The sequence below is a fragment of the Oncorhynchus clarkii genome, chromosome 13 (assembly GCF_045791955.1).
Source record: "Oncorhynchus clarkii lewisi isolate Uvic-CL-2024 chromosome 13, UVic_Ocla_1.0, whole genome shotgun sequence".
Taxonomy (NCBI): Eukaryota; Metazoa; Chordata; class Actinopteri; order Salmoniformes; family Salmonidae; genus Oncorhynchus; species Oncorhynchus clarkii.
Genome location: NC_092159.1, coordinates 15,102,461 through 15,118,178, shown reverse-complemented (window position 1 = coordinate 15,118,178; position 15,718 = coordinate 15,102,461). Strand labels below are relative to the sequence as shown.

General features: G+C 44.8%; 1 protein-coding gene across 1 annotated transcript in view; it reads right to left on the bottom strand.

Annotated features, from left to right (window-relative positions):
- The window catches only part of LOC139424506 (myb/SANT-like DNA-binding domain-containing protein 4), a 1,073,247-nt gene that overhangs the window by 939,647 nt on the left and 117,882 nt on the right, over window positions 1–15,718 (bottom strand). The window lies entirely within an intron of this gene.

Here is a 15,718-nt window from a genome sequence, read left to right as displayed (position 1 = left end):
GAAATAATTAACAACGGTAGATATGATAGTGTTATTAGCAATAGGAATATAGACCAGATCGTTTCAGAAATGATTCTCAATGCTATGTTGCATTTCAGTGTTTCAGCTTTGAGCGAGGGATTTTTTTTTTTTTTACAAATTATAAGGTGATATTTGTTTGTAATTTGAATTGTTCAATGGAGGGAGGGGCAGTGCCTGGTAAATGTACAGTATGTTTAATGTCTTAACTATAATGGGATGATGGCACTTTAAGTCTCTTATCAGACCGTTTGTTTTGAATGTCAAATGAAGGATATAAACAGTGTACAGAACATTAATGACTCACACTGACCAGGTGAAAGATATAATCCCTGATGTCACCTCTTAAATCCACTTCAATCAATGGAGATGAAGGTTCATGGATTTTTAAGCCTTGGATTTTCTGTGTCACAGGGTGAATGGCAAGACAATATTTAAATGCCTTTCAACAGGATATGGTAGTAGATTGCAGGCACACCGTTTTGTGTGTGTCAAGAACTGCAACACTGCTGGGTTTTTCACGCTCAACAGTTTCTTGTGTGTATCATGAATTGTCCACCAACCAACTTGACATAACTGTGGGAAGCATTGGAGTCAACATGGGCCAGCATCCCTGTGGAATGCTATTGGCACCTTGTAGAGTCCATGCCCCAAAAAATGTAGGCTGTTTTGAGGGGAAAGGAGGTGGTGCAACTCAATATATACACCCTCCTAGGGTGTTCTTACTGTTTTGTACACTGTGTTTTTCTATACGTGACTACAGGCTTTCCGAAGAAATGCAGAAAAAGAGAGCGGAGGAGGGAGAGGGTTTCCCCCAAACAATGTCTGATAACAAACCCCTAACCCCCCCGTGGTTAAAAAAGGCCCATTTGATTTCAGTGGGGATGAGAATGACTATTGAATGTGGATGTTGAAAGACACAGAATGTGATGGTGTTATTTATGGTGAATTCATTAGCCGGTGTGAGGGCAGTGGGTGGTTGGTGAATGTGGGTGTTGTGAGGTGTAGAACTGTTTACAAGTCAGATGGGGAGACAACAGAGAACAAGCATGAATTGACCTTTTGTGCTGCTTAAGATTTAGCTGAAACCCCTATCAGTGTTTTATTCGGAGAGTCATTTGTCGTCTGTGTACATTTTACTGAACTTGTGAGGGCCAGAAGTCCTTACTAGAATAGTAAACCAACAACTTCAGAGAAGTGAGGACGTTTGGCCGGTCCTCACTTATAAAAAGGCTATTTTAGGGTTGGGGTTAGGGAAAATAGGGTTAGGGAAAATAGGATTTTGAATGGGAATCATTGTTGGTCCCCAAAACGTCCTCACGAGTTTAGTAAGACATAGTTGGGTGTTTTAATTCAAGCACTTTTCTTTCAATGTCACTTTGTTTTAAACTATGGGATATTAATTAATAAAGATTAATATACTCAACTCATGTTGACTTTGCATTATATCTTACACACTAGTCACCTAGTCCATGCAAAAAATTGAGCTTTATTTTTCATGATTGAGGTCCGTATTGCCCCCGTTCTGGGACTATAAATAGGGAGGGACTGGTTAAAACAAAAGCGTCCCTTAGACCTATGCAGGTGAGCATTTCTGTACCTGAAGTTTGTAGAGACTGTGTGGTGTCGTTGCTATGCTGTGTCTGAGAACCATTTGGAGAACCATGCTGTTTGAAGAAATGTCTTGGGTGTGGAAAGGTAATTCCACTGTTTACTTTGATTGTTAATGTTTTTGTTTGAGTTTGACAGACTATTGCATTATTTATTGCTTTATCAATTAAAATACCTTACTGTCACTGCAGTAGTATCTTTGAGGTTTATTCTGTTTTATAGAGATGTAATTTTGAACCTGTCCTCCATTGAAATGTGGTGGCTGACTTTGAGCATTGAATAAATAATGTATGACATTTAATATGGGCTATGCTCTTTCTCGCCACATGGTGGCACTACAGTCTGAGTGGAACTATGAAACCGATAGAGCCGGCCGGGGTGAAGTATTTGACAAAGATCCAAATGGATATTGAAAAGTATCGGTGTAGTAAAACACCCACCCCTTGCAAACCATGCTATCCAAAAATGTTTACACACCTTTTGTTGGCAATTCCACACAGTTGTCCATGTCTTATGTATGTTCATATAATACATGGGGTCGAAGCCCGACTGAGTTCGCCCACATTTTTGTATTTTTAGTTTTGAATCGCGTCCAGTATTTCCCCCGTTCTGGGTCCGGTTGTTGAGTAGGGAGGGGTGACAGGAGACTGTTCTGACGATCTGCTGACTCCAGTCTGTATTTCAACCACTAGTGGGCAGAAGCGCTTTATGAAGTCTATTGGAGACAAAGAACAATGAAGAGAATGTAAGACTGTTCCAAATCCATTTCAACACCACTGGAATGTACATACACTGAATTCACAAAACATTAAGAACCTGCTCTCAGAACAGCCGCGGTTCATTGGGGCATGGACTCTACAAGGTGTTGAACGCATTGTCATGTTTGCTGGATGTCCTTTGGGTGGTGGACCATTCTTAATACACACAGGAAACTGTTGAGCGTGAAATCCATCAGCGTTGCAGTTCTTGACACAAACCAGTGCGCCTGGCACCTGCTACCATACCCCGTTCAAAGGCACGTCCATCTTTTGTCTTGCTCTTTCTGAATGGCACACACACACACAATCAATTTCTCAACTGTCTCAAGGCTTAAAAATCCTTCTTTAACCTGTATCCTCCCCTTCACCTACACTGATTTGAAGTGGATCTAACAAGTGACATCAATATGGGATCTTAGCTTTTACCTGGACAGTCTGTCATGGAAAGAGCAGGTGTTTTTAATGTTTTGTACACATGAAACTATAAATCTTGAGATGTGCACCATTCACAGCCTTATTGTGCTGCCTAAACAAACATCAACAGACAGGCACACCACAACCCCATGAGGGAATGTGAAGTGCACTGTGATCTAACCACTTTGTACAGCACTGGCTGTTCTTTTTAATTGTAGGACAGAGGACAGACTGAAACAGGGCGAGTCTGGATTTAACTAATGTTTTCTAAAATGGCCTACGGCAAGCACAGCCTTAGCATTAAAATGACCAATACACGATATGAAAGTGATATTTTCCTACCACATCATCCTTCCGGTTGCTGTCCCCTAATCTTTTGAATGGCTTTGATGATTATATCAAATTCAGGACAAATCTGTAATTTAATAAAAAACATATTTGTGTCTGGATGAACCAGATGCCTTTTATGAAGTTTTGCCACCGAAGTCTATTTCAAAACGTTTTTGCACATTGAATACAATTCAAAAAGCATAGAAAAGTTCAAAAATGACAAGGCTACTAACTTTCATACCGTATTCACAAAGAAGCCGAAAGCCTAGTCAGTCAGTTGACGTCAATGTTCCATAATTGAAATAACATCATAACACATCCTCAACGATAAGCTGAAGGCCATGGAGGAAGGAGAAAGAACGACACCCGTCTCAGCCACTCTCCCTCCCCCTCCTCCACTCTGACCTTCTCATCATGGATACCAAACAGAGGTCAGAGGTCAAAGTGACAGATGCTCATGTGAGCCCCTTATAGATAGAAACAAACCAAATGACCGTCCGTCAGGGCCGAGACATCACACGCCTCTTCTAAGTATCCACCCCAAATAAGGAAATAAGGGCCTCCCTTTCCCCCTGTGACCGCTGTCTGGCGACCGCAGCATTCCAAAGGTCATGACCCTGTCTAGCACATTCCTTGTGTGAGGGGGGGTGGTGGTGGTCCTTCTTGGTGGTGGTCGATGTTGTGGTCTTCACAGGTCCTCATTACCATGAACCAGGCCTCCATTTTAACCTCTGAATGCTCATCGTGTGTGTGTGGATGTAAAACATGGGTTTAGGTCAGGTTTAGGGTTAGAGTTGTGTATGGATGTAAAACATTGGTTTAGGTCAGGTTTAGGGTTGGGGTTGGGTTGTGTATGGATGTAAAACATGGGTTTAGGTTAGCTAGGTTTAGGGTTAGGGTTGTGTATGGATGTAAAACATTGGTTTAGGTCAGGTTTAGGGTTGGGTTGGGTTGTGTATGGATGTAAAACATTGGTTTAGGTCAGGGTTAGGGTTGGGTTGGGTTGTGTATGGATGTAAAACATGGGTTTAGGTCAGGGTTAGGGTTGGGTTGGGTTGTGTATGGATGTAAAACATTGGTTTAGGTCAGGGTTAGGGTTGGGTTGGGTTGTGTATGGATGTAAAACATGGGTTTAGGTCAGGTTTAGGGTTGGGTTGTGTATGGATGTAAAACATGGGTTTAGGTCAGGTTTAGGGTTGGGTTGTGTATGGATGTAAAACATTGGTTTAGGTCAGGTTTAGGGTTGGGTTGTGTATGGATGTAAAACATGGGTTTAGGTCAGGTTTAGGGTTGGGTTTTGTATGAATGTAAAACATGGGTTTAGGTCAGGTTTAGGGTTGGGGTTGTGTATGGATGTAAAACATGGGTTTAGGTCAGGTTTAGGGTTGGGTTGTGTATGGATGTAAAACATTGGTTTAGGTCAGGTTTAGGGTTGGGTTGTGTATGGATGTAAAACATGGGTTTAGGTCAGGTTTAGGGTTGGGTTTTGTATGAATGTAAAACATTGGTTTAGGTCAGGGTTAGGGTTGGGTTGTGTATGGATGTAAAACATTGGTTTAGGTCAGGTTTAGGGTTGGGTTTTGTATGAATGTAAAACATGGGTTTAGGTCAGGTTTAGGGTTGGGTTAGGGTTGTGTATGGATGTAAAACATGGGTTTAGGTCAGGTTTAGGGTTGGGTTGTGTATGGATGTAAAACATTGGTTTAGGTCAGGTTTAGGGTTGGGGTTGGGTTGTGTATGGATGTAAAACATGGGTTTAGGTCAGGTTTAGGGTTGGGTTGTGTATGGATGTAAAACGTTGGTTTAGGTCAGGTTTAGGGTTGGGGTTGTGTATGGATGTAAAACATTGGTTTAGGTCAGGTTTAGGGTTGGGGTTGGGTTGTGTATGGATGTAAAACATTGGTTTAGGTCAGGTTTAGGGTTGGGTTGGGGTTGTGTATGGATGTAAAACATTGGTTTAGGTCAGGTTTAGGGTTGGGTTGTGTATGGATGTAAAACATTGGTTTAGGTCAGGTTTAGGGTTGGGTTGTGTATGGATGTAAAACATTGGTTTAGGTCAGATTTAGGGTTGGGGTTGTGTATGGATGTAAAACATGGGTTTAGGTCAGGTTTAGGGTTGGGTTGTGTATGGATGTAAAACATGGGTTTAGGTCAGGTTTTGGGTTAGGGTTGGGTTGTGTATGAATGTAAAACATTGGTTTAAGTCAGGTTTAGGGTTGGGGTTGGGTTGTGCATGGATGTAAAACATGGGTTTAGGTCAGGTTTAGGGTTGGGTTGTGTATGGATGTAAAACATGGGTTTAGGTCAGGTTTAGGGTTGGGTTGCGTATGGATGTAAAACATGGGTTTAGGTCAGGTTTAGGGTTGGGTTGTGTATGAATGTAAAACATTGGTTTAGGTCAGGTTTAGGGTTGGGGTTGGGTTGTGCATGGATGTAAAACATGGGTTTATGTCAGGTTTAGGGTTGGGTTGTGTATGGATGTAAAACATTGGTTTAGGTCAGGTTTAGGGTTGGGTTGTGTATGGATGTAAAACATTGGTTTAGGTCAGGTTTAGGGTTGGGGTTGGGGTTGTGTATGGATGTAAAACATTGGTTTAGGTCAGGTTTAGGGTTGGGGTTTTGTATGAATGTAAAACATGGGTTTGGGTCAGGTTTAGGGTTGGGGTTTTGTATGAATGTAAAACATTGGTTTAGGTCAGGGTTAGGGTTGGGGTTGCAGATGAGTGTGAAGAATGCTGTTTGATTTTGAAGTTGTAAAAAGAAAAATCGAATTGAATTCACTTTTTGGAGTGTTGAATGGAGGGAGGCAGTATGTGTGCAGTTTGTGAGAGTGAGTGGGAGGGTTTACGCAACCCTGATGCAAAGTACTTGCCTCTTTACTGTAAACACTTGCCTCACACTCACCCTCGGCACATTGGCGCCCACCTAAAACAGACTTTGACCTCATGTGTCTTCTCCCCCCTCTAACCTTTCCCCTATCCCTCTCTCTATCCCTCTCCAACCTTTCCCCTATCCCTCTCTCTATCCCTCTCAAACCTTTCCCCTATCCCTCTCTCTATCCCTCTCCAACCTTTCCCATATCCCTCTCTCTATCCCTCTCCAACCTTTCCCCTATCCCTCTCTAACCTTTCCCCTATCCCTCTCTAACCTTTCCCCTATCCCTCTCTCTATCCCCCTCAAACCTTTCCCTCTCTCTATCCCTCTCCAACCTTTCCCCTATCCCTCTCTAACCTTTCCCCTATACCTCTCTCTACCCCCCTCTAACCCAGCCCGCTCTCTGTCCCTCTCTAACCTTTCCCCTATCCCTCTCCAACCTTTCCCCTATCCCTCTCTAACCTTTCCCCTTCCCTCTCTAACCTTTCCCCTATCCCTCTCTAACCTTTCCCCTATCCCTCTCTCTATCCCCCTCTAACCCAGCCCGCTCTCTGTCCCCCTCTAACCTTTCCCCCATCCCTCTCTCTACCCCCCTCTAACCCAGCCCGCTCTCTATCCCTCTCTAACCTTTCCCCTATCCCTCTCTCTATCCCCCTCTAACCCAGCCCGCTCTCTGTCCCCCTCTAACCTTTCCCCTATCCCTCTCTCTACCCCCCTCTAACCCAGCCCGCTCTCTGTCCCTCTCTAACCTTTCCCCTATCCCTCTCTCTACCCCCCTCTAACCCAGCCCGCTCTCTATCCCTCTCTAACCTTTCCCCTATCCCTCTCTAACCTTTCCCCTATCCCTCTCTCTATCCCCCTCTAACCCAGCCCGCTCTCTGTCCCCCTCTAACCTTTCCCCCATCCCTCTCTCTACCCCCCTCTAACCCAGCCCGCTCTCTATCCCTCTCTAACCTTTCCCCTATCCCTCTCTCTATCCCCCTCTAACCCAGCCCGCTCTCTGTCCCCCTCTAACCTTTCCCCTATCCCTCTCTCTACCCCCCTCTAACCCAGCCCGCTCTCTGTCCCTCTCTAACCTTTCCCCTATCCCTCTCTCTACCCCCCTCTAACCCAGCCCGCTCTCTATCCCTCTCTAACCTTTCCCCTATCCCTCTCTAACCTTTCCCCTATCCCTCTCTCTATCCCCCTCTAACCCAGCCCGCTCTCTGTCTCCCTCCAACCTTTCCCCTATCCCTCTCTCTATCCCCTCTAACCCAGCCCGCTCTCTGTCTCCCTCCAACCTTTCCCCTATCCCTCTCTCTACCCCTCTCTAACCCAGCCCGCTCTCTGTCCCCCTCTAACCTTTCCCCTATCCCTCTCTCTATCCCTCTCTAACCTTTCCCCTATCCCTCTCTCTACCCCCCTCTAACCCAGCCCGCTCTCTGTCTCCCTCCAACCTTTCCCCTATCCCTCTCTCTACCCCCCTCTAACCCAGCCCGCTCTCTGTCTCCCTCCAACCTTTCCCCTATCCCCCTCTCTACCCCCCTCTAACCCAGCCCGCTCTCTGTCTCCCTCCAACCTTTCCCCTATCCCTCTCTCTACCCCCCTCTAACCCAGCCCGCTCTCTGTCTCCCTCCAACCTTTCCCCTATCCCTCTCTCTACCCCCCTCTAACCCAGCCTGCTCTCTGTCTCCCTCTAACCTTTCCCCTATCCCCACTCCCCTTCTACCTTCATCTTTCTATTTAAACTCGGTGTGTGGGCTTATGAACAGTCTGAGTAGTACTGCCCTACTGACACTGAGCCACTGACTGACTGACTACCTGGGCCTTTGTAGGAGTAGTTCTGTTCCGTCTGATTGTGTGGGAGTCTGTGTGTGTTTATGTAGCCTATTTTAAAGCTACCAGTGTGTCATTTTACAGATCAGTATCAGGCTGCCCCACTGACTGACTTTTAGTGTGTGTGTGTGTGTGTGTGTGTGTGGTCGTGAGTGTGTGTGTGGTCGTGAGTGTGTGTGTGGTCGTGAGTGTGTGTGTGTATATCAGTAAAAATAAAAATAGGTGGGTAAACGCTTCTGGCCGTTTGCGGTTTTCGTGGTGAATAAAGTAACCGTCCTTCTGTTTTCATAGCATTTTTCCACGGTTGGAGGGTAAACAGTGATGCTCAATACAAAAGGTGCGTAAGAGGCATATTCATGCATTTACCCTCCGCTACACCACTGGTGTGTGTAATCTGTGTATGTAACCTCCTTTATCCTTCCCACTGTGTAACTTTACCTTATTACCTGTATGTGGATCCGTGTCAGGCTGCCCCACTGACATAATGACTGACTGGCCTCCTCCTCGCTCCACTTGAACATGCCTGCTCTAACCCAGTTAGGCTGCTTCCATTACAGGGAGAGAGAGTGTGTGTGTCCATCACACACACACACGCGCCTGCCTTTGTGCCCCAGTGCTCTATTTCCGTCCATAGAGACAGACTGACAGCTGTGGTCCAGAGTCGTGCGTCACCTATTCCAGCCAGTTGGACCCTAACACACTGATCATGCTTGTGTCCCAAATGGCACCCTATTCCCAATATAGTGCACAACTTATTTTTTTTACCAAGGCCATTGTCAAAAGTATACCAAACATTAGGAACACTTTCCTAATATTGAGTTGCACCCCCTTTTGCCCTCAAAACAGCCTCAATTCGTCGAGACGTACTCTACAAGGTGTCGAAAGCGTTCCACAGGGATGCTGGCCCATGTTGACTCTACAAGGTGTCGAAAGCGTTCCACAGGGATGCTGGCCCATGTTGACTCTACAAGGTGTCGAAAGCGTTCCACAGGGATGCTGGCCCATGTTGACTCTACAAGGTGTCGAAAGCGTTCCACGGGGATGCTGGCCCATGTTGACTCTACAAGGTGTCGAAAGCGTTCCACGGGGATGCTGGCCCATGTTGACTCTACAAGGTGTCGAAAGCGTTCCACGGGGATGCTGGCCCATGTTGACTCTACAAGGTGTCGAAAGCGTTCCACGGGGATGCTGGCCCATGTTGACTCTACAAGGTGTCGAAAGCGTTCCACAGGGATGCTGGCCCATGTTGACTCCAGTCCTTCGCACAGTTGTGTCAAGTTGGCTGGATGTCCTTTGGCTGGTGGATCATTCTTGATACACACAGGAAACTGTTGAGTGTGAAAAACCCAGCCGTGTTGCAGTTGTTGAAACAAACCGGTGTGCCTGGCACCTACTACCATACAGTACCCCGTTCAAAAGCACTTAAATCTCTTGTCTTGCCCATTGACCCTCTGTAACGGCACACAGACACAATCCATGTCTCAAGGTTTAAAAATCCTTCTCTAACTTGTCTCCTCCCCTTCATCTACACTGATTGAAGTGGATTTAACAAGTGATGTCAATAAGGGATTATAGCTTTGACCTGGTCAGTCTACCGTGCGTTCGTAAAGTATGCAGACCCATTGAATTTCTCTACATTTTGTTACGTTACCGGCCTTATTATAAAATGTATAACATGTTGTTTTCCCCTCATCAATCTACACACAGTACCTCATAATGACAAAGGAAAGGTTTTAGAAATGTTTGCACGTTCATTACAAGGAAAAAACGTTTTCTGACCTTTTACTTATTTTGTTGAAGCAGCTTTGGCAGCGATTACAGCCTCTTGGGTATGACACTACAAGCAAGGCTGTAACGTAACAAAATGTGGAAAAAGGGAAGGGTTCTGAATGCACTGTATGTCATGGAAAGAGCAGGTGTCCTAAATAGGGAATAGAGTGGAGTTTGGGACGCTGACCTTGATTTAAAGTAGACCTGTATTTATAATGTCTCTAATTTATTCAACCATGATTGAAAACTCAGGACCAGTCTTAATCAGAGATCAGTCTATGTGTGTGTGTGTGTCTGTAGGCCTGTGTGTGTGTGTGTGTGTGTGTGTCTGTAGGCCTGTGTGCGTGTGTGTGTTTCTGTCTATGTGTCTGTCCATGTGTGTTTGTAGGCCTGTGTGTCTGTAGGCCTGTGTGTCTGTAGGCCTGTGTGTCTGTAGGCATGTGTGTGTGTGCGAGTTGGTGGTGCGTTTACGTGTGTGTGTGTCCCTTTCATGTACATCTTTGTATGCCTGGGTGCATGTGTGGCTGGATACATGTGTCTGCTGCTGCTGATGGTGTGTGTGTGTGCTTGTTTAGTTGCATGATGCAGATATGGGGCGAGAGCAAAACGCCTGTTGTAAGCGCCTGTTATGTCCCGTAACAGCGGGTGGTTGGGGCCTGTGGATGTGTCTTTTCATGACGTGTGTGTGTGTAACAGCCAGATGGAGTAGAAGGCTGAGACTAATCTAAACAGCTAATCTGGTTATAGACCCACCATGGTATCCATCACTGACTGTCAACACGCTGGTTACTACTTCAACACATAAGCTACCGCTGGCTATTAAGTTGACTTGTACTGTGCATACAAATATAGTCCATCACTGACTGTGTTCAGGCTGGCTACTACTTTACCATGGAATATACTGTGTACTGCTGGCAAGTAGGTTGAGACATATACTGTACATACAAATGTACTGTAGGCCTACTTAGGCTTATAGAGAATTCAGCGAACATCATGGATTCCATCACTGACTGTCAACACGCTGGCTGGTTACTACCAGCGCTGGATTACCGAAAGGCCAAGCAGGGTTTTTAGTTGATGGTTGGGGGCCACCCAGATAGCATATGAACACGTCATAAGCATAATGCCAAAATGTGTAGAATTGTAGGAAATTAGCTTAAAACGGCAACATTTTCTCTCCGCCTCCTGACAAAATGTGTAGATTTGCAGGAAATTGGCTGTAAAACAGCACCATTTTCTCTCAGCTTCATGGAAAAATGTGTAGAATAGCATTATATAACCGCAAATTTCTCACTCTGCCCAATGGCAAAATGTGTTGAAATGTAGGAAGTTTTGGGAGTTGGGGGGGCCCTCTGGCGGTAGATGCCCCAGGGCCCCAAATACGTTAGTCCAGCCCTGGTTACTACTAAAACTTCAACACATAAGACATAAGCTTCTGCTGGCTAATAGGCTGACTTATACTGAAGGCCTACATGTACTTAGGCTTTTGGAGATAACATTGCATAACCTCATGGAGTCCATCACTGTCAACAGGCTGACACTACTTAGACACATGACTATTAGCACCCACTTACACTTACTGGTCTTACTGTAGGTTACCGTTGGCTAATAGATGGAGCCAAATCAAATATGATTTGCCACTTAAACATGTTTGCAGATGTTATCCCCAGTGCAGCGTAACGCTTATGTTTCTAGCTCCAACAGTGAAGTAAATACCAAACAATACAATACACACAAATTACCCAAATCAAAATGAAGAAATATCAGAATGAGCAATATCAGAGTCCAGAATAAATGCCGGCGTGTATATACTGTATGGACAGTATATGAATAGAAAATGTGTGTACAGCATTAGTTATATAGGATGAGCCTTCACTAGAATACAGTATAAAAATCAGTGTGTAAGCCAGTGGGTAAACCTTATTAAAGTGACCAGTGTTAATGACTGCAGTGCCTTCAGAAAGTATTCACACTCTTTTTCCACATTTTGTTGTGTTACAAAGTGGGATTAAAATGGATTTCATTGACATTTTTTCGTCAACGATTTACACACAATACTCTGTCAAAGTCGAAGTACAATTCTAACATTTGTCAAATAAAAGGTGAAAAATAAAGCACTGATATACTGTATCTTGGTTAGACAAGTATTCAACCCCCTGAGTCAATACATGTTAAAATCCCCTTTGTCAGTGATTACAGCTGTGAGTCTTTCTGGGTAAGTCTCTAAGATCTTTACACACCTGGATTGTGCCACATTTGCCTTTTTATTCTTTTCAAAATTCTTCAAGCTCTGTCAAAGTGGTTGTTGGTCATTGCTAGACAACCGTTTTCAGGTCTTGCCATAGATTTTCATTGCAGATTTAAGTCAAAACTGTATCTCGGACACTCAGGAACATTCACTGTCTTCTTGGTAACCAACTCCAGTCAAGATTTGGTCTTGTGTTTTAGGCGATTGTCCTGCTGTAAGGTGAATTATTCTCCCAGTGTCTGGTGGAAAGCAGACTGATCCAGGTTTATGCCTGTGCTTACCTACATTCTGTTAAAAAAAAAAATCCAGAAAAACTCCTCAGTCCTTAACGATTACAAGCATACTCATAACATGATGCAGCCAACACTATGCTTGAAACTACAGTAAATCACCAAAATTATGTGGACGCCTCGTCAAATTAGTGGATTCGGCTATTTCAGCCACTCCCATTGCTGACAGGTGTATAAAATCAAGCACACAGCCATGCAATCTCCAAAGACAAACATTGGTAGTAGAATGGCCGTATGAAGAGGCGAATTTCAATGTGGCACTGCCATAGGATGCCACCTTTTCCAACAAGTCCGTTCGTCACATTTCTGCCCTGCTAGAGCTGCCCCGGTCAACTGTAAGTGCTGTTAATGTGAAGTGGAAATGTCTAGGAGCAACAACAGCTCAGCCACGACATGGTAGGCCACACAAGCTCGCAGAATGGGCCCGCTGAGTGCTGAAGCGTGTAGCGTGTAGCGTCTACAAATGGTCCTCGCTTGCAACATCGGCATAATAACTGTTCATCGGGAGCTTCATGAAATGGGTTTCCATGGCCGAGTAGTCGCACACAAACCTAAGATCGCAATGCACAATGCCAAGCATGAGGCAGCATGTCTCTAAGGTGCAGGGTGGAGTACTGGGTGGTTGCTGAGTAAGTTCAGGGCAGGTTACTGGGCAGAGGCCAGCTAGTGGTGACTATTTAACAGGCCTGGAGATAGAAGCTGTTTTTCAGTCTCTCTCTCCCAGCTTTGATGCACCTGTACTGTCTCCGCCTTCTAGGCTGTGCAGGGTGAACAGGCAGTGGTTTGGGTGGCTGAGGTCCTTGATGATCTTCTTGGCCTTCCTGTGACAACAGGTGCTGTAGATTGGGGGTTCCCAAACTGTTTCACTCAGGTCCCCCTTCCAGCATTGGGGAACATCCCGCCTCTGCGCACGTGCATTTCTATCGGCACAAGCACTGTTCATGACACAAACTGTTCACAACCCTCTTATTGGTAGAAATAACATTCTGCAGGTTTATAGCATATTTCCTGCAATTCTACACATTTTGTTGTGGGGCGCAGAATTTTTTTGCCGTTTTAAAAGCAATTTTTTTTGCAATTCTATACATTTCGCCATGTTTGTGTGACTCAAACATTACAACAAAATTTGTGGGATAAAAAATCTAGCTAAAACATGATAGCTGACTTGGGCTAGTTGATCTGGACATTTCTGACAAGTTATAAATAGCTCTCTATGGTATGCAATGGCTGACAGTTTGGGAACCACTGCTGTAGATATCCTGAAGCTAGTGTTCCCCTGGTTATACGTTGGGCTGACCGCACCACCCTCTGGAGAGCTCTGCGGTTGCGGACTGCCAAATTGGCATACCAGGCGGTGCTACAGCCCGACAGGATGCTCTCAATGGTGCATCTGTAGAAGTTTGTGAGTTTCCTAGGGGGTCCTAGACAGTGTGGTAAAGAAGGCGCAACAGTTCCTCTTACCACACTGCCTGTGTGGATGGACAATTTCAGGTTGTCAGTGATGTGCACACTGAGGAACTTGAAGCTTTTCACCCTCCACTGCTGTCTCTTGTAATCCATGTTCAGCTCTTTTAGTTTTGTTTACTTTTAGGGAAAGGTTATTTTCTTGGCCCTCACCTCCTCCCTGTAGGCTTTCTTGTCGTTGTGGTAATCAGACGTACCACTGTAATGTCATCTGCAAACTTGATGATTGAGTTGGAGACGTGCATGGCCACGCAGTCATGGGTAAACAGGGAGTACAGGAGGGGGCTGAGCACACACCCTTGTGGGGCCCCCGTGTTGAGGATCAGCATAGCGGAGGTGTTGTTTCCTACCTTCACCACCTCGAAGTCCAGGTCCCAGTGAGATAGGGCGGGGTTCAGACCCAGGGCCCTGAGCTTAGGGATGAGCTTGAAGGGGACTATGGTGTTGAACGCTGAGCTGTAGTCATTGAACAGCATTCTTGCACACTGTAGGTATTCCTCTTGTCCAGATTGAATAGGGCAGTGCGATGGCATCATCCTTGGGATCTGTTTGGGCAGCATGAAAATTGTAGTAGGTCTAGGGTGTAGGGTAATGTGGAGGTGATATGATCCTTAACTAGCCTCTTAAAGCACTTCATGATGACCGAAGTGAGTACTACGGGACGATAGGGACGATAGTCATTTAGTTCAGTTACCTTTGCTTTCTTGGATACAGGAACAATGGTGGACATCTTGAAGCAGGTGGGGACAACTGATTGGGATAGGGAGAGATTGAATATGTCCGCAACACTCCAGCGAGCTGGTCTGCACATGCTCTGAGGATGCGGCTTGGGACGCCATCTGGCCCGGCGACGTTGTGAGGGTTAACACGCTTCAATTTCAGAAGTTACAGTATGTTCCTGTCTTCACACTAGCATGCCACTTAAAATGCACGCAGCAGCATGCCCAATACATTGCTTCATTCAAATGAATATGCTAGTGTAGATATTGGAATGGGGTCATACTGTTACTGTACATACAAATATACTGTATATAGGCCAATGGAAATGCAATACATTACAGACCTAAATACACATTACAATTGTGTAATACATAACTACAGCAGATATGTGGGTTATTATTGACAATATACAGCAGATTGAGTCATATAGGCATATATAGTGACTGTACAAAACATTAAGAGCATGACATAGACTGACCAGGTGAATCCAGGAGAAAGCTCATTGATGACACTTGTTAAATCCACTTCAATCAGTGTAGATGAAGGGGAGGAAACCAGCCCTTTTGCACTGTTTCGCTATGGTTTTAGTCATCAATCTAGCAAGAGGGCAATATTTTTAGTTTATAATTTTAAAAGGCTAATTGATCATTAGAAAACCCTTTTGCAATTATGGTACTGAAAATTGTTGTTCTTTAAAGAAGCTGCCAGTTGAGGACTTGAGCAAGCGTCTGTTACAGGAACTTTCTTCTCAAAATTAGACATTCTGAAACTCGTCAGTGTATTCTTGTTCTGTGAAATGAAGGCTATTCCTCGAGAATTTTGAAGATCTCGTACAACGCTGTGTACTACTCCCTTCACAGAACAGCGCAAACAGGCTCTAACCAGAATAGAAAGGGGAGTTGCACAACTGAGCAAGAGGACAAGTACAATAGAATGTCTAATTTGCTTCACAAGTCCTCAACTGGCAGCTTCATTAAATAGTACCGCAGAACACCAGTCTCAACGTCAACAGTGAAGAGGAAACTCCAGGATGCTGGCCCTAGGCAGAGGTACAAAGAAAAAGCCATATCTCAGACTGGCCTGAAAAGATTAAGATGGGCAAAATAACACAGACACTGAACTCTTGAATCCCGCAGTCGCCTCTTCATTGTTGACGTTGGACTGGTGTTCTTACTGTTTTGTACACACAGCGTTGTATCCTGTAGGATCCAACCCTAATCTAGCACACATGATTATAATAATTAGCTGGTTGAAAAGCTGAATCAGGTTAGTTACAACTGGGGTTGAAGAGAACCTACAGGAGGAATAGCAGGGTTGGAAGCCTTGGAATGAGTTAGCTGGGTCATTCTCTATACACTTTCTTGCTGTAGTGACAGAGTAGAACATACAGTTGATTGGCAGTCCTA